Raw genomic sequence first — 22,932 nt, forward strand, 5'->3', positions numbered from 1 at the left:
GCAACATATTAAGAAAACACGGACTTATAGGATTCACGGTAAATTACATTGATGATATTTTAATTTATTCCCAATCCTTTGAAGAACATATCAAACACGTAAAACAGGTATTAAAGGTATAATCAACGAGAGCTTTCGACTAAAATTAAAAAAATCTACATTCGCTTCAGACTCCGTAAAATACCTTGGTCACATTATTCACGATAATATGGTAAAACCTCTAAAAGACAACCTAGCTTCAATAAAAAAATTTCCAACTCCAAAGACGCAAAAAAATGTTAGACAATTTTTAGGAAAAATTAATTTCTATCACGAATATATTCCAAAAAGTGCAATAATTCTAGATCCATTACATAATCTATTAAGAAAAAATGAAAAATTTGTATGGACAGAGAAATGTGAAAAATCTTTTAAACAAATGAAAGAACTTTTATGCTACCAGCCAGTATTGGAAATATATGACAAAGATTTACCGATTAAAATTTATACAGATGCTTCTATAGAGGGTATTATTAAAACAAACACAACCAGATAATAAAGATAGGCCAATGGCATATTTCTCAAAAAAACTAAACGAATCTCAAAAGAGAAAAAAAGTCATTTACTTAGAGTGCTTAGCGATAAAAGAGGCAGTAAAATACTGGCAACATTGGCTTTTAGGAAAATCGTTTACTGTATATTCGGATCACAAACCTCTTTAAAATATGAATATAATAGCCAGAACAGACAAAGACATTAACGTCCAAAACAGAGAAATTGTAACTCTGTTTTCAGCCGTAAATCTATCACATATTCCACGGATATATTCAAAGCAAACATACTTTTTCTGAAGTATTTTTTTCTCTACTTTCCATTTCTGGTATCAGAATTGCGTATTTTTCACTCAAAAATCCAATATGGCGACGTTTAAAAGAAAAAATGCAAAATTTCGATACTTTTTTTTTTAAATCCAATTTCTTGTTGTGTTAACGTTGAGGACGGAACTTTATTTTTCAACTATGAGTGCATAAATGAGTTGTACTTTAAATTCAGTTTGGTCCCGAATCCAGAAATTCAATATGGCGGCTAGAAAATGGTGCCTGAAGCGCAAAATTTTGCCCAAACTTTCACGAATTTTTTTCACGAATATAATGCATTCGACGAAAAAATCAATAAGAATAAAAAGTGCTTAGAATCAATCAAGGAATATGTCTAAATTTTTTCACTGAGTTTTGAGCAACTTTTTTATTTTTGCCAATTGGCAATTTATGACAAATTGGAAAATTTCATCGAATCGTCTCGAAAAAAATCAGATATACTTCTTGGTCAATTCTAAGTACTTTTTATTCTCTAACTTTTTCTTATATAACGCTTTGTTTTTGAGCAAAAAATCAAAAACCTTAAAATTCTTAAGATTTTTTGAAATTAAAAAAAAAATCAAAAACTTTAAAATGTTTTGTTCCATATGCACTTTTTGGTCAATTATGAGCAAATTTACTTCAAATTTGTGCCCGAGTATCTGTCACATTCCAGATGATATGATTTTCGCATTGAAAAATTCTCATTTCTTAGCCGTTGATGTACAACGTTTCCCGACACTTACCGCGTGGAGGTGAATGAGTCAAAGCATCTTGTCTTTTTTTTATCTTTTTATTTATTTTTTTTTCGCTTTTTATTAGGGTTTTATTTATGTTTTTGATTTTTTAGTTTTATAATTTTTATTTTTTTTTAGGAACTGTTATGATTTTTTATAAAACACGTTTTACAATAAAAATTATTGCAATTTTTGCAAAATTTGTTTGTCCTAATGACACATGGCTTGCAACAGCAGAGCTTCTGTTGTTTGAGGGATACTGTTTCATGAACAATGTCATCAACTTTAGGTCTAGTCAGATAGTATTTCACAATATCCATCAGAAATTCTTTTGAACTTTTTTTGTGACTTGGATTAGCACAATTATAAAGTACTACTGCATTGGTGACAGCGCCCTGAAGTAATCTAATAAAAACCACCCACGTCCACTTTTTTGATCGAATGCATGGCATAACATCATTGCAATGGCCATCATGAACATCAACCCCTCCCATAAAACTATTATAAAGATGAAATGCATTAGGAAAAGGTAAGTCTATTTTTGATTTTACTTCTTTGGAATATCTTTTCGAGGGTAACAGTGGTGTTACTCCAGATGCTGTAGAAATTATTGAAATCGGTTTAGAATCAATAATAGTAATTAAATTCATTCCGCTCTTCTGATCGTGCTTTGTGGCGTATGTGCCTCTTGTTGATTTTTTATCAATATAATTTTTTTCTTTTATCCTATTTTCTCTAATAGTACCAGTGGAACGTAAACCCATTTTTCTTAAATGTACAAAAAGGTCTAAGCTTGTGAAATAATTGTCTATGTATAGATGGTAAAGGCCTACTTTACGAAAAGTTAGCGTTGAAAAAAAATTGTCAAGTAAGTTCATTACTACCCGAGTTCCTAAAGCACATTTGGCTAATTTATTCCCAATAGTTGAATTCTTCCCACAGTATAGATCAAAATCTAATAAAAATCCATCTAATGTACATAGACCCCAAAATTTCAGACCGAATCTAATTGGTTTGCCGCGAATAAACTGTTTCATACTAGTTCTAGCGTAGCATTTGGCCATCATTTCATCTACAGATATCGCGGTTTGAAAGTACCCGAACAATTTTATGTTTCTACGAAACAGATTCATGACTTGACGAACTCGCCAAGCTTTATCATTGCAATCTTCATACCCTGGTTTTGATAATTTCAACTTAGATTTTATATTTTCAAATGTACGGCGTCCCATAGCCGATTTCACTACATCACTAGATAAAAAGGGATCATTAGACCAATAATCTCTTTGACTTTTCCTTTTATTGAATGCTGAGAAAAGTATTATTCCTATAAATATATTCAAATCTGACATTGTTAGACTGCAATTATTCATCTTAGTTGATTCTATAATATAATTTTTAATTTCTTTGCAAAAAAATGTCTCAAATAGGTCAACTGGACTCATATTTTTAATGTCTTTCTTATGACTATCAGATAATAATATTTCATTTTCAACTAATGCAGGAATAACTTTTTTCTCCGTCGATCCATTTATAAATATATTCATTTTCCAATTTAGATTGATCATTCGTATAATTATTAGAAGTTTCTGCGTATGTACTCAGTAATAAGTTATCAATAGATTCAGAACCAGAATATTCGTCACTCTGACCAGAACTGCCCGAATCATCTGGATTAGGTACCAAAATATTATGATCATCGTTATCATCAGAATAATCTTCTTCAGACTCTGATTGAGATCTTACATTTCTCCGGCGTTTTGGAGCCATTACAATTTTAAAACTTGAAAAGCTAAATACACAAGTAAAATATTAACGCTAATATTTAGAACACTAACAGTATAGTAGACAAAGAGTGAAAAAACTAAAGATTCTTCAAAATCGATTTATGAACATTCAATGATGATTCACTATTTTGAAATTCAGATAAAAACATTACAAAAGCTTTTGGCAAAATTCGGCAAATTGAATATAGTAATTAAATTCAGACTTTTTCGATTGAGAATTCAATATAGTTTATGAAACAATTCCAAAAGTTGCATAACTCAAATTTTTTAAGGTTTTTGATTTTTTACTCAAAAACAAAGTGTTATATAAGAAAAAGTTAGAGAATAAAAAGTACTTAGAATTGACCAAGAAGTATATCTGAATTTTTTCGAGACGATTCGATGAAATTTTCCAATTTGTCATAAATTGCCAATTGGCAAAAATAAAAAAGTTGCTCAAAACTCAGTGAAAAAATTTAGACATATTCCTTGATTGATTCTAAGCACTTTTTATTCTTATTGATTTTTTCGTCGAATGCATTATATTCGTGAAAAAAATTCGTGAAAGTTTGGGCAAAATTTTGCGCTTCAGGCACCATTTTCTAGCCGCCATATTGAATTTCTGGATTCGGGACCAAACTGAATTTAAAGTACAACTCATTTATGCACTCATAGTTGAAAAATAAAGTTCCGTCCTCAACGTTAACACAACAAGAAATTGGATTTAAAAAAAAAGTATCGAAATTTTGCATTTTTTCTTTTAAACGTCGCCATATTGGATTTTTGAGTGAAAAATACGCAATTCTGATACCAGAAATGGAAAGTAGTGAAAAAAATACTCCAGAAAAAGTATGTTTGCTTTGAATATATCCGTGGAATATGTGATAGATTTACGGCTGAAAACAGAGTTACAATTTCTCTGTTTTGGACGTTAATGGGTTAATACACTACTTATCCCAATATGATTTGGTAATAAAATACATACCAGGAAAAGAACACTTAGAAGCAGACTGTTTAAGTAGAAACCCGGTATTGGAAGCAGAAGATAACAATGACGACTTGCTAAAAACTGTAAATTTTATAAAACTAGAAGATATAATAACAGATCAACAAAAAAATAAAACAATAAAAGAAAAACAAAATTTAATTAAAAAAAATGAAATTTATTATAAAAAGTTAAAGAAGAGAGAAAAAATCAGAAGAATTTAGCATTAAGCTTATAAAACAAGTACACGAAGACTTATGCCACATAGGTATCAGACAGTTACAAAGAAAAATTAGCCCAATATATACAGCGAAGAACTTAACAAAAAATATAGCTAATATTTGTAAAAACTGCGCAACTTGTATAAAAAATAAATCAAGAATTCAAGGACATTATGGCTTAATATCACATTTAGGACCAGCGACAAAACCGTTCGAAATCATGTCCATAGATACCATTGGTGGTTTTGGTGGATCCAGATCTACAAAAAAATATCTACATCTTTTAATAGATCACTTCACTAGATATGCTTTCATCCTAACTTCAAAAACACAAAGCGCAAACGATTTCATTAAATTAGTAAAGAACGTTCTAGATACAGATGAAATCGGAATAATTCTAACGGATCAGTATCCGGGAATTAACTCTAAAGAATTCAAAGAATTCCTCGAAAAAAGAAACGTAAAATTAATTTTCACAGCAGTCAATACACCTTTCTCGAATGGATTAAATGAAAGATTGAACCAAACGCTAGTCAATAAAATGAGGTGCAAGATGAACGAAAAACAAGAAAAGAAAGCTAGGACAACGGTAGCAAGGCAATGTATAGATAGATACAACATAACAGAACACTCAGTCACGGGATTTGCTCGAAAATATTTACTAGATGGTACCAATGTAACCATTCTACCAAATGAATTAAAAATAGAAGAAGAAGCACATATTTGGATCGAGAACAAACAAATAGCGTTAGAAAACACAATCAAATCGCACAACTACAATAAACAATTATTCGATAAAAACCGAAAACACTATAAATTTAACGTAGGAGACAAGGTCTATGTAGAGAATGGAAACAGACTAAATAAAAGAAAGTTAGATGAATTAAAAATAGGACCTTTTGAAATAATAGAAAAAATATCTAATTCTATCTACAAGGTCAACATTGAAAGAAACAAAACAGAATCAACCTTTTTCCATAAAACAAAGTTATACCCGATTGAAACGGAAGAAAAAGAGGCAGATGAATGAAATGGAGAAACTGTTACTTATTATTAAGTATTTTCACCTCGGGCGGGGGAGATGTAAAGAAATAGTATTTCTTTGATTTTTACTGCGCTTAACGCAGAGATTGAATAGCCGCCGTTAGAGGGAACCACTAATAGAAAGAGATAGATAGAAACCAATAGACAGAGAGGAGACGACAGAGAGAGACGACCACGAGCACGTGTTCATAAATCCAAAATACAAAAGCCTATAAATAACATAAATAAAGTTTAAACAAAGAGAAGATAAAAATAAACTTTAAATGTCGTTTCTCTATTTACAGGTGAGTTGTACATAGTGTAAATAATCATTGTAATATCTAATAATAAATAAAAATCTCTATTTACAGAGAAACACTTTCTAGTGTATTTGAAAATCCTAAATAATAGATAACAGTCTTATATATGTACAACAATAAAAAACAATTAAATCTAAATCTAAAAAATCTCTCTCCCTCTCTCTCTCCATCTCTCTCTCACTCTCTCTCTTCTTCCCTCTCTCTCTCTCTCCATCTCTCTCTCACTCTCCCTCCCTCCCTCCCTCCCTCCGTCTCTCTCTCTCTCTCTCTCTCCATCTCTCTCTCACTCTCCCCCCCCTCTCTCTCTCTCTCACTCTCCCTCCCCCCCCCTCTCTCTCTCTCCCTCCCTCTCTCTCTCTCTCCATATCTCTCTCTCTCTTTCTTTCTCACACGTACATATGTACGCTACTGCACAGCGTACGCTTGACTAGTGTGCCCACAACACACTCTCTCACTCTCGACTTTCTAAAACCCATTTGTATATCTTCAAGTAACTCTCTTCCCTCTAATTCCCTTTCCATCTTTTCCCTTATTATTTCTGCATATAATTTATACCCCGTGTCCATGCGAGTTATTTCTCTGTAGTTCTTTGCTTCCTTCTTTAGCCCTTTCTGGAAAAGCAGGGTTATCACTCTCGTTTTCCATTCTTATGGTACTTTTCCCCCTTTCCATATGTTGTTCGATATTTTAGTTATTTCCCCTATAACCTGTTCTTCCCCGCGTATCCATACCTTATTTTGTAGTCCATCTGCTCCTGGCGCTTTTCACTTCTTCATTTTTCTCATTGCCTTCCTCACCTCGTTTTTGGTAATATTTTCTTCTTTTCCCAAATTTTCTTCTTTATCTCCTCCCCTTGGATACTTGCTCCCACCTCGTTCTTCGCTTCTTCTTCCAGTTGTTCTTTAGAGTAAGTTAACCTCTACGCAAATTCAATCAAACCAGAAAGGATCAAGACTAAATTTACCAAAGACTAAATTTATAATGGATCTAATCAAAGTTACCTACAAACTCAAAGCTACAATAACTGACCACTACCCTATTTTTATTGCAGTCAACAAAATGAAAACTGAACAAATTAAACTTATAGAATTATTAAACTACAACGAAATAAAACATATCGCGGCTACCATTAACTGGACTCAAATATTGTCAATGCAAGCATAGCTATAAATAATTTAATAGATAAAATTAAGTTATGTGTAGAACAAGCTAAATAAAAAAAAAGTAAAAATAAACAGCAGGGTAGGAAGAATTGGATCACTGATGGAATAATTAAATCATGTAAAACCAAAGAACTTTTATATAACTTATGGCAGATGGATATTACAAATGATCAACTCAAACTGGATTACAAAAACTATGCTAAAATGTGAAATAAAGTTATCAATGATGCTAAAATTAAATATGATGCAAAGCTAGTTCAAAATCACGCCAACAATCCTAAAAAACTTTGGGGTATCATAAACAACAAAATGGGAAAACAGAAGAATGGCAATACCATAAGTTATATAAAGGTTAATGATAATAAAATTATGAATAAAGTAGAGATAGCTAAGAGAATGAACAAATTTTTTTGTGATATTGGCTGCAAATAGTCTTATGATATTGTGGAAACAAATAATGCCGAATTTAAACAACCAGATACAAATCCAAATTCAATATTTCTGAAATCTACAAGTACGAGTGAGGTAATAAATATAATTAACAACCTGAAGCTAAAAAGCGGTGGTGTTAATAAAATAAATAGCAAGACTCTAAAGATTCCTAGAAGTTGTATCTCGGTACCATTAACACATATTTTCAAGATATGTATTAAAAATGCGATTTGGCCGAATGTTTTGAAAAAGGCTGAAATCGTACCAGTATATAAAGCAGGTGAGAAGCATAGCATCAATAATTATAGGCCAATTTCACTCATATCTAACATTGCGAAAATTTTTGAAACAATAATATACAATAGGTTGTATGAATTTGTCCATAAAAATGTCTATAAATTTATTTAAATTAAATAATTAATTTAAAATCATAAAATAATTTATTTATTTATTTATTTATTCATTCAACGGACAAACTTGTCCTTTTTACACGACCCGAAGGTCAAATACAAAAATTATAAAAACCAATGTAAACGCAGAATAAAGAAAGTACGTATAATAATAAAAGACTAAGCAGGATAATGACTAAACTAGTATGTGGTGACCAGCGATCGAAGACTAGCTTTGAACGACATAAGAGAGACAATAGTGGTACTCCGTTTAGGCAGGAGGTTCCACGCGCGACGCAGACGGGGCAGTGTGGAGAAGAAACCGAAGTTCGAGTGACAAAGGTTCTCCTGGAGAACTCTATGATTACGTAAATTATAATTAAGCTGTCTGAGTGAGAAGAGTCCAACGACGGAATTACAAATAAGTTTATGCAACAGTTTAAAAGCCAGTAAACCGTCGTGGTACCGATAAACGGAGGCAATGGTCGGAATGTCGTAAGACGATGCAATCGGCGTGTAGTCGTGATCAACAGGTGCCATGGGCCGACCGGATTTAAAAGCTAGATATCGAAGAAATTTATGTTGGACCTTTTCCAGAGAATATGAAGCCACCTGAGTGAAAGGTGACCATATTTGTGAACAGTACATGAAATGTGGCATTACCAAGGTTTTATACAAATAGATAATCGCTGACAGGTCAGAGAAGTCAGTCGTGGTACGCTTTACAAAGCCGATCAGTCCACTGCATCTGGAGATCACTGTTTCAATGTGATGTGAGAAGGTCATGTGAGAGTCGAAGAAGACTCCCAAGTCCCTGACAACATCAACGCGGTCGATGTCAGAGCCACCAAGCGAGTAAGAAGTCTGTACAGCCGATCTACCCTTGAAAACTGAAATGACATGGCACTTGGAATTGTTAACCCCAAGGCCATTCTCCCTCGCCCAATCGCTCAGAGCATCGATATCCGCATTGAGCAGCACCGAGTCACTTTCGGACCGAATATTCGCGTACAACTTGACGTCGTCGGCGTACAGCAGGATGTTCGCAAATCGGATTCGATAATCTAAGTCATTAATATAGATGCAAAATAATAAAGGCCCAAGGTGCGATCCCTGCGGCACACCCGACGACACCAAAACCGCCGGAGAGATAGAATTATTTATCCGAACCCTCTGAAATCGCTCGGTCAAGTACGACGACAGCAACCCGAACACACTGCCCCCAACACCAGCATTCCAAAGCTTAAACAGCAACCTGCCGTGGTCAACCCGGTCGAAGGCCTTAGAAAAATCGATTAAAATAGAGTCAACTTGAATAGAACTCTCCAGAGATTCAGAGACAGTCAGTGAAGATGATTAAATTAGAGAGAGTCGATCGACCAGGCAAGAAGCCGTGTTGACGGTCCGAGATCATAAAAAGTAATTTATCTGATAAGTAATTAGTTAAAAACGCGTCAAAGATCTTCGGAATGCTGCTGATGAGGGAAATAGGACGATAATTACTAACATCGTGCCTATTGCTCCCTTTAAAAACCGGAAAAACATTCGAGAGTTTCCATGCTCTCGGAAAATAACCTAACATTTTGTTAAACAAGTACAATACTGGCTCCTCCAGGGCTGCCCAGGAACTCTTAACGAATAGAGCGGGAACCCCGTCAGCCCCAGGGTTTGCGGAATCCTTAATACTACTGACAATGGACCGCAAGTCACACGCCGTGACAGTCGCGCTGGAGATAAGCTCCTCAGGGCTCAAGAGACGATCGAGCGGGTCGGCCGCCTGGCCATCAAAGACTGAACCAAAATAACAAGAGAACAAATTAGCAGTCTCCGACTCACCCGTCGCTCTACATTTACCCAAGAAAGTATCAGCCGGAATACCTGATTCCTTGTTGAGGCTGTGCACAAAAGACCAAAAACGGCCAATGTTACGCTTGAGCCCCGACTCGACAGAGCAAACGTAATCCTTATATTTACGACGCGACAATCGAATACAAGTGTCCCTCAGCCTTTTAAATTCGATCTCATCTCGTGACTCACGCGTCTCCTTCCATGTCACATGAGCACGCTTTTTATCCCCAATAGCTAAAATTAACTCCCGATCATACCACTCGGGATATGAAGTAGGTCTAGACCTTGTCAGAGGCACGTAATTGTCGATGCAATCATTTAAAACCTCGTAAAAATTGTGCACGTTGCTGTCCAAGCAATTGTCTGACAAGACCGAGCCCCAGTCCACCTCCCGGAGACGGTTAACAATAAGATCGTAGTCTGCGGAGTAAAAGTTTCTCTTGGAAACCGGAACAAAGTTGCAAACACTAGACACGTTCAGTTCATGAAATCGAGGCACATGGTGTTCATCCGAAGCAACCAGCTGCTCTTGCAGGTCCAACGGAGATACAAGTCCAGAGGGCGCGAAGATAAGGTCCAGCGAGTAGCCCTTGGCAGGGAAAGGCGGTGTATGCTGGGTTAGGCCATGCATAGAGAAACTGTCCCTGACAATTTCAGCGCTAAGCCTGTGAGCAGGGTCCACATATCCGATTTGAGTGAATCGGAGTAGATCGAAGCTCCACGTAACCGACGGGAGGTTGAAATCACCCGCCATGAAGAGTTGACAGTCTCTATTGGCGTCGACAGCCGCCTCGATAACGTCCGCAAGCTTCTGGTAGAGCCTGGGATCCGAGCCGGGACGCAGGTATACGGAACCCAGCAGCAACTTGGTTCCTAGAAGAGAGACTCTGATAAGAATAAGCTCCAGTGAAGTGTCGACATTCAAGATCGTAGAATTGATATGGTCTCTCACCGCCACCAGGACACCACCGCCTCTAGAGACACCAGAGGCCTCCAAGTCTCGGTCCCGTCTGTAGATGCGGAATCCTGCCAGGCCCAGCTCGCTGGATAACACGGAGGGCTGCAGCCAGGTCTCTGTGAAGATGATAATGTCTGGTAAACAAGTAAGTTGAAGAAGGTTGGTTCGTAGATAAGACAGCTTGTTTACCAGAGAGTGGGCGTTCTGGTAGTAAACGTAGAGCCTGGCCTCCCTCGACGCTGTGTTATTGGATAAGGCCCTGCCGTTGACTGCCGCCACGAAATGACTGCTGTCGCCTCCTGGCATCCACGAGAGCCAGACTACCCCTCACGAATTTTACCGTCTTGGGCTGGTCCGGGTGCGCCCGATTGTGCTGGTTGGCCGCCTCTAGCAGTCGAGCGCAGCGAGCCCGCTGGGCTGGTGTGAGATCAACTGTCGCATTAATCCCCACGGGCAACTCGCTCCTGTAGGTTACCGCCCTAATAACCTCTGCGCTGGTGCTGAACCTGACGATGACTGGGGGAATTGCGCTGCGTGCCGTGGCTTTCGAAAATCTGCGCGCTTGGATCCTCCCCAGGTCAAGGTTGGGGATTTTGAACAGAATTCTCTTAACCTCATCAAGGTCAGAGTCACTAGCAGGCACGTTATACAGCAAGAGGTTGAAAGAACGGTACATCTGGTCCTGAATTTCCGCATTAAAGTCGTCGCTGCACGAGATCAAGGGATTGCTAGATCCGGCAGCACCCACAGCTCCAACAGCCTCACCAGATCCAGCGAGTTTCTCCTCAACAATCTTAATCCTGGCCTCCCAGGAGTTGACTTTGCCTTTAAGAATGGCTAGTTCGGAGCTGTGATTTACGAGCTGATTGTTAAAGCCACCCAGTTGTTGCTTCAGGGAGGAGATCGAATCCCGGAGATCACCCGTGCCAGAGTTAATGAGAGAGGCCAGATTGTCCTGCAGCGAACTCAAATCCTTGGGCTCCGGTAAGCAGATGCTCTTCATGGCTGCTGCATCCAACTCTCTCCAGCTACGACGCTTAAGGCCCAACAGGCTGTTACGATTAGGCGCGGAACGATCGTTGCAGTTAGCATCCAAACCGTCCTCCAAACCTCCAACAGCAATGACGCCGCTACCTCCAGCAGCATCCTCGCGCTCCTTTCCATCAGCCGTGGGCACCAACGGAGCCGTGCAGCACGAGAAGACCCCCTCCATGCCGGTGCGACATCTCCCGGAACACGATGCGTGATATACAGCCGTGCAGCTCGAGCACTGCAGTCCGTCCAGGACAGGGACACTGCAGTAGGGGCAGATGTCAGCATCCATCTTCACCGCTGCACCACCACAACACGTAGGCTGAATCTGGTGACATGTATGTGCACTGGGCACGGCAGCAATCCAGATAATGCGCAGAGCCAGTAGCGAACAGCAGCCAACTCAGGGCGAGAGAGGAACCTGGCAACAGCGGCCCCGTCGGAAATCTCCACGACACAGCCTCCTCGCGCCTCGAAACCACAGCAAACTGGACCAGGCGAGAGTGAAACACCTCGGCCGCACCATGCACCCATAGCCAGCACGGGAGCGAGCGAGAAAGTAGAGCCCGCGCGATGACAATATGGCGGACTCCTAGCTGCATCCGCGTCCAACCGCTCCAAACCGTTGCACACAAAATGATGGGCCAGAGCGCACCACTGCCTCCCGGTGAAAGAGAAAAAAAGAGCAGGTCACACACAGCACCCAGGAAACACCACTTCCACAAGAGTAGGCTCAAATGCACAGCGGCGGCGGGGTGATGTAATCAGCCACGAAGCTTCAGCTGTAGGCGCTCGACACGAGGCCAGACCCGGCGGCAAAGGGATCTACCGATATCGCGGTGATCTTCGGCGGAAAACCTCGGAAAATAGTCTTCAATCACGGCCGAGAGGGTCAGGAATACAGTCGAGCACTTATTTACGTTGACAAATAAAGGTTATTATTAACAATTAGCGAAAACTGCGGAGCACCACTTTACACGACCAGTCACCTCCGCGCCACCTGGCGTTTGTGAAATAATAAATAATTTTAAATCTATTTGTCCATAAATGCCCATAAAAATAATATTTTATCTAAGCATCAATTTGGATTTAGAAAAAATATTGGCTCAAAGGATGCATTAAATTATATTACGGAAGTATTGTATAATAATATGGATAGAAATATACCAACCATTGTATCTTTTCTTGATCTGGCCAAGACCTTCGATACAGTCGATCATAAACTACTACTTAAAAATTTTTACTGTATAGGCATTAGGGGTCAGGCTTTGAATCTTCTTTCAAGCTATTTTGATAATAGATACCAGACAGTTAAAATCGAAGAAAGTAAACGTGATTTTTTGTTAATAAACACAGATGTCCCTCAGGGTACTATCCTAAGGCCACTACTATTTATATTATATATTAATGATATCTTGAAGGAGATCCCCCTGGAGTCTATATTGTCTTATGCTGACGATACTGCTATAATAGCCACTGGAGAGAATTGGTTAGAGATGCAAAGTAACTTATCGCTAAATGTAGATAAAGTCTTCATGACATTCGGAAGCTATTGTAATGGTGTACCAGCTCACATAGAAGTAAAACTCCAGGATAGGATGTTAACTAGAGTAGAGCTGTGAATACCTTGGAATTGTTTCTGACTATAATTTGAAGTGGGATAAACATATTCAATATATAATTTAAAAAACGAAGTGCTTAGTATATATTTTTTATAAGCTAGTTCATGTTGACGGTAAAACTACGAATGATATATTATGCTTTTTTCAATAGCATGATAAGCTATGGAATCTTAGCCTTGGGTGGAGTGTATGAAAATAATCGAGATCTGGTGCAAAAATTACAAAGTAAAATATTGAAGTAATTAATAAAAACAGCTTCAACGTACATGACAGCCCTCTAAACCTAAAGCAACTATTTGTCTTCGAGGCAATGAGGCTACATTATAACGAACTCAAAACCCAGTACTTAAGTTCTACAAGTCTTACTAGCAAAAGAGTTTAATTGTACCTAAAAGTTATAAAAGAGTCAGTGATTAAAAAAGAATTAACAAAGCAATTATTAACAAAGCAATCATTACATATAATGCGCTACCAAATAGTCTAAAAGTAGTAGATATAAATAAACCATTGGATAAGAATTTAATCAAGAGGTGGATTAAAATGAATTGTTGACTATGTATATGCCGTTATTTAAGATAGGAATCATTTAAATGATATTTGTTATTATTGCGTGCGAAATAAAATTTAAGCAAAGGAAGTTATTTGATAAAACGTAACAAATAAGCATGCGATTGATGCCTTTAGTTTGTAACAAGTAGAGTAAGAAGGAAAGTTTTTTTATATTTTTTAAGTATTTTTTAATATTTGTATCTTATTATGTAATGCCAGTACTTGCGAACAGGTAACTTGTTTACCTCTGCAAGGTTCTGAGTATATCTATTAACTAGTTATACTCTATACTATTCTGGAATAAATAAATAAATAACCATTCTTCTTTCTTTACCACACTGCAGCATGTTGTTCTTCTTTTTCTTCTCTTTGTCGCATTTACCACTTCCCAGAATTTTCTCTCGGTTGCGTCTTCTCCCACTTCTTTTATTCTTTTTATCATTTCCGCCTCCTTTTTTTTCTACTAGGATTCCCTTTTTTTCGCTCTGACTTATTCTTTCCTTCCTGCTTCTCTCTTAATCGCCTTGCTTAGCTTCCTTACCTCTGCTTTCTTAAGTCTGCAGCCTTCATCCCACCATGTGTTTTTCTTTCTTTTCTTGCCGCTTCCCTTTTTCTTATTGGTTGCTTTTTCTAGTTTTCTTTTCAGTTCTGTCCATTATGTTTTCTCTTCCCCTTTACTTAGTTCTTCTCGGAATTTACCTATTGCCCTTTCTGTCCATATAGCCCTTTCTGTGTTTTTTTCCTCCTCTTCTTCGTTTCCCCAGTTTGTTTTACCCACCTCTATTTCCACAGCATTCTGGTCCGATTCCAACCTGTAAATAATATTTATTTTACTCACCCCTCTTTTTCCTTCCTCATTGACAACCACATAATCTATCACTGAGCATCCTGCCCCTCCTATGTACGTGTATTCTCCTGTTTCGTCCCTTTCAATATTGCCATTCATTATACTTAGTCCAATCTCTCTTATCTTTTCAAGTAGTTCTTCCCCTTTTCTGTTTTTTTCTTTTCATCTTGTGATTCCCTCTTCTCTTCGTTTTCATCCTCGTCAATTCCTCCTCCTTCATATTCCATTCTTACGTTCATGTCTCCGCACCATATCAGCTTCTCACCTCAAGCGTTCTCCGTCATCCTTTCTATCTCCTTAAACTTTCTTGCTTTTCCTTTCTCATGTATGCCGTACCTATCCACCATGCCTCTCCCCTTCCTATTATTTTTACTCCTATAAATTTATTTGTCGTTTCTTCTATCCACTCTATTTTCTCTACTTTCTCTCCTAGTTTTATCGCCATCAATATTCCCCCTTTCACTCTCCCTCTTTCTCCCTCTTTTTTGCGTTTCTAAATCTGAATTCGTAACCTCCTAATTTCTTTTCTCAGAAATTTCCTTCTTTATCTGCCAGCCATGTTTCCTGTAGATTACACCAAATCCTCTTAGATAGCCCCAGGTCCTCTTATCCGCTCCCTTTATTCCCGCTATATTCCAACTAATTATCCTTAAACTTTCCTGCTCTCCTTTATTCTCCCTCTCTTGTCCTTTAACTCCTCCGAAAAAGCTCTTGTTCCCTTTTCTTCCATATATATTCTACTCTATCAATCCACAGTTTGTTATACCCTATCTTAACCTCTTTTCCCTCTTCCCTTTCCCTTGCTGCGTATTCTCTTAGTTTCTCTTTGTTTCGTCTCTCTTTTCATGTTAGATTATAGTCTATGAAAATGTGTGACTCTTGTAGTCTTGCCTTTTGTCTCATAATTAAACCTTTTTCTTCCCAGTTTCTGCATTCTGCTCTTATTCTACGGATTCTTCCATTCTGTGTCCACGTCCTCCTTAACGTTACCTCTATCTCAAGTTTTCTTTTTATCCAGTTTTCAACTGTCTTCTTATCCCACCAGTAGATAGGCTATAGGCATACCACAACATAGGCATAATAAAACACCCCGTCTCCTCTCAGAGTGTTTTGGTACCCGATGGAAGAGGAGGGATCCCCTCTCTCTCTCCAAGATACTAAAATACCCTCTCTCCACTCAGAGTGTTGTAGTACCCGATGAGAGAGTGGGGATAATTTTTCCTCTCTCTCTCTCTCTATTATGTTTTGGGATGCCTATAACGTTCTCTACTTTTTTTTAATTTTTTTTATTTTACTTTACAGTTTATGCTGATAGAACAATTTCATGAGTCTGACGTTGTGCAATGCACAGGTCGTCTTATAGCTTGGATTATGATTTGTGCATACTGTGACGCACTTAAAAGATGGTTTTGACGGATAGCCATACTGTTCAATAATGTGAACATGAAATTTGAATTGTTGAAGCCATTTCTGTTTTAATGGACCCATGACAACAATTTTTGATGCATCATGTAAAGCGTCACGAAGCAAGTTTCCGATTTGAGAGTAGTCATGTCCCTCCGTTTTCCATCTGATGCCACGATAATTATGTTTGAGCCATTTGTTTTCCCTTTGCATTTTGTCTGAAAGTTTTTTCCATGAGAAGGGATTTTTGAATGTTAGAACAGTAGGATCTGCACTATTTTCCTTGAGAGATATGATTGCTAATTCCTTTCGAATATAATCTTCTTCGGTTTGCTTGAAACCAGTCATGTCTACTGCATACTCCATTTTCCGGTGTAGCTTAGACGAGCTTCTTGACATCTCCACTAATAGGATTGTACTGAACGATGCGATCGTGTAAGATCAGACAGTAGGCTGAAGTGTTAGCAGGAAAATCTTTTATAGCCTCAAACTCCAGACGTACATCGACAGGAGCGCTCTTGAGAGATTCGTTTTGTCGTGAACAGTCAATAACTACGAGTGGTGCAAAGTTGAGAAACGAAGACTGTCAGCAGCGGTTGCGGATCTCTTCCATAGTAGGATTTTTGAAAATTAGCGTACATATCATAGAGAATGGCAAACTGATTTTTAGCTATGTAGAGATTCATATTGTTGTATGAATAATATTGTGAATTCAAGAAAAGTTTCACATTACTCAACTAACAATGGTCAAATCGACTAGCGTTTGCAGTTCTCAATGATTTTCTCTTTGTTTGCAGTCCAAGAATCACAAAACGAGGTTTTTCCAATTGATTTGATGTTTTTACCTTCCAGACGTGTTTAGTAGTGCTTGGGAGAAGAGGATATTCAAATAACTCCCAAGAACGGAAACACATGGAGATAGGATTATCTTTACCAATGAAATTCAATAGCTGGATTTTTTGTTTATCAGATGCAACAATATATGGCATCAACCACTCTATCTTTGATACTTTTACTTCGTAATCTTCATAAGTAGTTACACCAGATGCTACTGCGCCTTCGTGGATTATTACGTTCAAGTCGTTCAAGTCGCTTCTCGATCTTGTGAGAATGAGCTCATGCTTCATATTAACTATTATCTTTTTATAGTCTTCTGCAAAACCCAAGATCATACTCAGTAGAATCGCAACGTCAAAATTTCCTTTGTCATCTACGACCGATTTGATATCGTCTTGAATACCAAGCCAGCCCGCATTCTCCAGCATATCATTCTGATTTATGTTAAATGAAATCAATCCTTTCATAACACTGCTCAGACCAACATTTTTACTTTTATCTATCTCCACAGCATTAATCTCATAACGAATTTCATCAAACAGATGACAAATGGCATTGTTGACAAATTTAGTTTTAGCAAGTGCTGCTGATCCACCTTTTACTTGCAATTTTCCACATATATGGATAGAGCTGCGAGATGGTAAGAGACATAGATCTTGATGTTGGATAGAAATACGAATTTCATCGCTGTTGTCAAAGCTTAATGATGAATATGGTTGATGTGCGTGTACTTCGTAATGAGCAATAGACTCATCAAATACGACACCTGATCGAATGCTTAGAATTTCGTCCATTTTTCTGGAAGCAGCAAAGAATTATACACGTGAATTTTTTCCACGAACTTTTAGTCCTAGACTTTTCAGAAACTGAATGCTCTTGCGTGTTAACGGTTTGAGTTTCTTCGGTCGACTGATGACTGATTGCCATGATGACTGATTTATATATGATCTAGAATTGTAAACGATGCCCATTATACAGATTTGATGTGAAGTCTAATAGTGATTTCCTCTCCTTGAAAATTCACCAAATTTCCATCCTGATCGACAATTTGAATTTGTAGATGATCTATGCGCTTGACACTGACCGGTAGATATATGACGTGTGACGGAACTTCTATGATTTTATATCCCGGAGGCACTCTGGGAAAGAACTCCTGGATTGTATGAACTTTCTTATTATTGATATAAGCACCTCCAGTAATATTGCACTTAACTCTGAGTGCATTGATTCTCAATATTTTCACTGGTAAATCAGAGCTGTGTTGAATGTTCTCTTCGAGAGTGCGAGGAGCAAAGCCAAGGAGACTGCCTATGGAATCGTGAGGTGTGAGATCTATCGGATGACTGCAGAGAATTTCACTTCTAAGAGTATTGTTGTTAGCTTTCAAAGAGAATTCGATTCCTTTGGATTTCAAAGTTGTTTGTAAAAATTAATTAATAGCATCAATCTCATAACTGCCAGTAGAAATATTAATAATAATATCTCCGTTTAAATGCAGTTTATTATTTGAATAGTCAACATTGGGAATACAGTTAAATGATAAAAGTTCAACTAAACCCAAGACAAAATTTGTATGCTTCGGTAGTTCAATCGAAGGAAAATATTGCGCTTCTAAGACAGATGAATTTCCTGAGAGACTCGGAGTGAAGTTATCTTCCATGACTGATCGGAAGATAATGATTCCATTCGTCAGTGAGCACCTCTTTTATAGTCTCCCAGCTAAGAAAAGAAGACAAAGATGACCACATATAACTGAGTCAAAATTTTGATATCTTTTATAGTTGTATTTCACTTCTTTCACGTTAAAATACAAAATGAGATCTTTAGGAGGTTTAAGATCGCCAAAACTATCAAAATAAATCACTTCAAGACCACGTTTGCGATAGCAAACCCAGTGAGTGCCTCTATTTTGAAAATCGTCCAAGTTTTCCACTGCTGACTCATTATGCCATGGACCGCCGGGAGGTAGATTATTTCTCATGAAAACACCTCGGAAATCTGAGATTTTCATTATACGAGCATATTTTTTTAGATCGTAGTCAGTCAGTGCATGATTTGGCAAAGTTAAATCGAAGTTTTTTTTTCTACTGACTTGATGACCACTGCCGATATGAGGTTTCATAAATAATCTTATTCCAGTTTTATAGGGCTTAAGATGAAGACCTTTGCCTAAAGCAATAGCTTCCATGGTCTTATTATGCCTCTTACTTTCTTCATGATTTTTCTGCGCAGCTTTAGCATCATTAACTGCTTTAGCTATTCCAGCAGCACCTCCTGCTAGAGCACCGGTGGCACTTAGTCCTGCGAACAATGGAATGAGAAAAAGAAGAACAACACCAATTTTTTATGGAAGCGGTAGAACACGTGGAATGATAACTTTTTCTTTCTACCTACACTTTTAACAGCTTGACGTGCACCCTTCAAGGCTGATTGAATAACCTTGCGAGAATGTTTACTTGCTGTCATTGATTTTTTAGCTACAGTCACTAACTTATTAAATTTCAATCCCATTCCAGTTTTTCCTTTTAATCTCATAGCATTGCTAACAGCAAAAGCAAAAGCTTTTTCACCAAGACTAGCATCCTTGGCTCTGACACGTTGCATAGCTTCCTCAGCAAGCTTCTTGTCAGCAGCTTTACGATCTCCGTTTTTATCGGAGTAAGCAATGTCATGTTTTTTACACGCCTGATCAAGCGGATTAATGCCAGGAACTCCTCTTTTCATTCGCTTTTTCAATTTGGTTCCGGGACCGCAGTATTGATATCCAGGAAGATGCATTTCAACAGGTAAGTTATTGATAACTTTATCAAGCAATCCATAGCCTTGCGGCTGTTTCTGAGATTTATGTATGATCATCTCTCTTCGAGCGTTGATTCACAACTGACGTTCATGGTATAAAAAGGGCGTTTATATTTCAAGAGCTCAATGTTATATCTGACTCTGTTGAGTTAACATAGATTTTACCGAGTAGAACGTCAAACTCCCCGTGACAAATTTCGATTTTGGAAAAGAGAAAAGAAAAAAGCGTCATGGGGAATTACTACCAGATAGTATACGAGCAGTATTCTGTGGGCCATCGAACTGTGGAAAAACAAATAGTTTATTGGCTTTAATAACACATCCCAATGGTCTTAGGTTTGAAAATTTGTATGTATACTCTAAATCCTTGAATCAGCCAAAGTATCAATTTCTCAAAAATGTCCTGGATCCGATTGAAGGAGTATCATATCTTCCGTTTAGTGAGCATGAATCTGTAGTATCTCCGAATGAAGCCCTTCCAAATTCAATTATGATTTTTGATGATGTGGCATGTGAGAAGCAGGATAACGTCAGAGCATTCTTCTGTATGGGGAGACATAAAAGTGTAGATAGTTTCTATCTATTTCAATCTTATGCTCATATAGGAAAACATTTGATTAGGGATAATGTCAATTTGTTAGTAATTTATCAACAAGATGATGTAAATCTTAAACATATCTATGAAGATAATGTGAACACCGATTTAACTTTTAATGAATTTCGAAATCTTTGTTCTGAATGTTGGAAGAATGATAGATATGGATTCATTGTCATTGACAAAGATAGATCGATGAATGAGGGTAGATACAGAAAAGGATTTGACTGTTTTGCAATAAAAAAGGAATTATGAGTCTCAAACTTGCAGTTCAGTTGTAGACATCATCACGTCAGTATGTCAGACTTCAAGAAAGAGAAGAATGTTCTTAGTGAGCTCTTGCGAGCTCGTGAGGCTATTAAAAAAATACACTTTATTAAAACAGGAGAAAGATGATTTTGAAAAAGTCATCGGTGATACTCTAAAACTAGTCATCTCATCACTTGAGAAACTTGTTGATATGAAAAGTGAAAGCACACTGCAGCAACCATTTAATCATATTTTGGATAAAATCAGCGGCAGTAAGAAAGTGAAAAAACGAATGAAAATCGATCGATCAAGTTTGCTCAACGATCAAAATAAGAACAATAAATCAAGTTTATTGGATTATACTGTTTATGATTATGATGATGATGATGATGATGTATATGACACAATAACCAATTCTACATTTAGATTCGCGAGTGGAATAAATGAATCAGCTGAAGACTTTTTATCATTGCTAGATAAAAGCCGTAGAACGATTGATAATATATACGGAGTGCGAAAGGTTGATGAAGGGTATATGATTGGTGATTCAGAAATTGAATTTGATGATAAATATGTCAAAGTCAGAAATGAAAGTTATTCTAAAACGAGTGGACTGATGGAATTGCTATTTAAAAAATATCCGGATGATCTTCTTCTGAGCTCATCAGATCGTGCAAATTATCGCAAGATTCTGGAAGCAACAAATTGTCATCGGAAAAAATTCAGCAAAGATGAATCTATACGAATGTCGAGAAGTAATAAATATAAGAGTATTTTAGCACCAATGTTCCGCAGCACTCCACGTAAGAAGAACAGTAGCAGCGGAGGAGGACTCATACCTAAATATAAAATAGCTAAGAAAAATTCTTCCATTGATCTCGTCTACTGGGATGATCCAAACGAGCTTACTGAGAGACTTCGATTATTGATTGCCGAACGATCAGCTGGAAATAATAATCACGTCAATGAAATCCAGTCGATTATTGAGGAATTACGTGAAGCTGGGCATATATATTGATACGCAACTTTCTTCTTTGCATCAGTACTACCATAAGTCTCAATGTGTTTGGAAGAAAACTTGAGGGCTCGCAAGTGAGTCGTGATCCTCCAGGCATTGGTTTCAATTTTACATCGGACGATGATTTTGATTTAGAAAACAAGCGACTTTGCAACCTAGGTTCGCCCAATGATCCAAACGATGCAATCACATTGCATTCACTGAAAGTTATTCTACAAACTGAAATAAATTATATAGCTACTAAAATTGCTGGAATTGGTGAAGTTATAGAAGAATATAAGCAGCAAGTTGAAAAACATCAATTGGAAGTGAATGAAAAATTGCCTTTATAGTACAACTCTTCGCAATTACTCTGGTGTTGATTATATCATTGAAGAAGTGAATAAACAATTAAAAGTTCGTATAGACGAATTTTCAGATGGATTTTCATGTACTGTAAAGGAAGATGGAACGTCATAGAGTAGCTGAAGAGCTGCACAAGCCAGCACGTCGGCGATACAAGAGAAGAAAATATGACATACGTGGAATAGACGAGACTTGGCAAGCGGATCTTGTAGAAATGATACCATATTCTAAAGAAAACAAAGGTTTGCATTACTTACTCACTGTCATAGATATATTTTCGAAGTATGCATCGGCCGTGCCAGTCAAGTCAAAGAGTGGTAATGATGTTACTACAGCTCTGAAGTTAATACTGAAAGAAGGACGAGTACCGAAGAATCTACAAACTGACCAAGGAAAAGAATTTTACAATTCAATTTTTCAAAAACTTATGAAGCACAATATACACTTATACTCTTCACATAGTAATCTTCATGCAAGTATATGCGAACGATTCAATAGAACGTTAAAAAATGCAATGTGGACAGAATTCAGCAAACAAGGAAGCTATAAATGGTTGGATATATTCTACCTAACTTGCTCAAAGCATACAATTTGAGAAAACATCGGACAACAGGAATCGAGCCTGAAAATGTTACACTGGCAAATGAGCGAGAAGTCAAGAGACGTTTTCCAAATGAAAAGTCGCCAGTGAAAAAACCGAAATTTAAAGTAGGTGATAAAGTACGAATAAGTAGGATAAAAAATGTTTTTGAAAAAGGTTACACACCAAACTGGTCTACTGAAATTTTTACAATAACGCGAGTTGTCGCGACAACATACCACCTCAAAGATTATAACAATAAAACCGTCTCAGGTGGCTTTTATGAAACAGAAATTCATAAAACTATGTATCCTGAAATTTATCTAGTAGGAAAAATATTAAGAAAAAGTGGTAAACGCGTATATGTTAAATGGCTA

At 37.3% G+C, this 22,932-nt stretch overlaps 1 protein-coding gene across 3 annotated transcripts in view; it reads right to left on the reverse strand.

Annotated features, from left to right (window-relative positions):
* Positions 1-22,932, reverse strand: part of LOC100114711 (sperm-associated antigen 7 homolog) — a 313,215-nt gene that overhangs the window by 135,480 nt on the left and 154,803 nt on the right. The window lies entirely within an intron of this gene.

This window comes from Nasonia vitripennis (assembly GCF_009193385.2).
Source record: "Nasonia vitripennis strain AsymCx chromosome 1 unlocalized genomic scaffold, Nvit_psr_1.1 chr1_random0002, whole genome shotgun sequence".
NCBI lineage: Eukaryota > Metazoa > Arthropoda > Insecta > Hymenoptera > Pteromalidae > Nasonia > Nasonia vitripennis.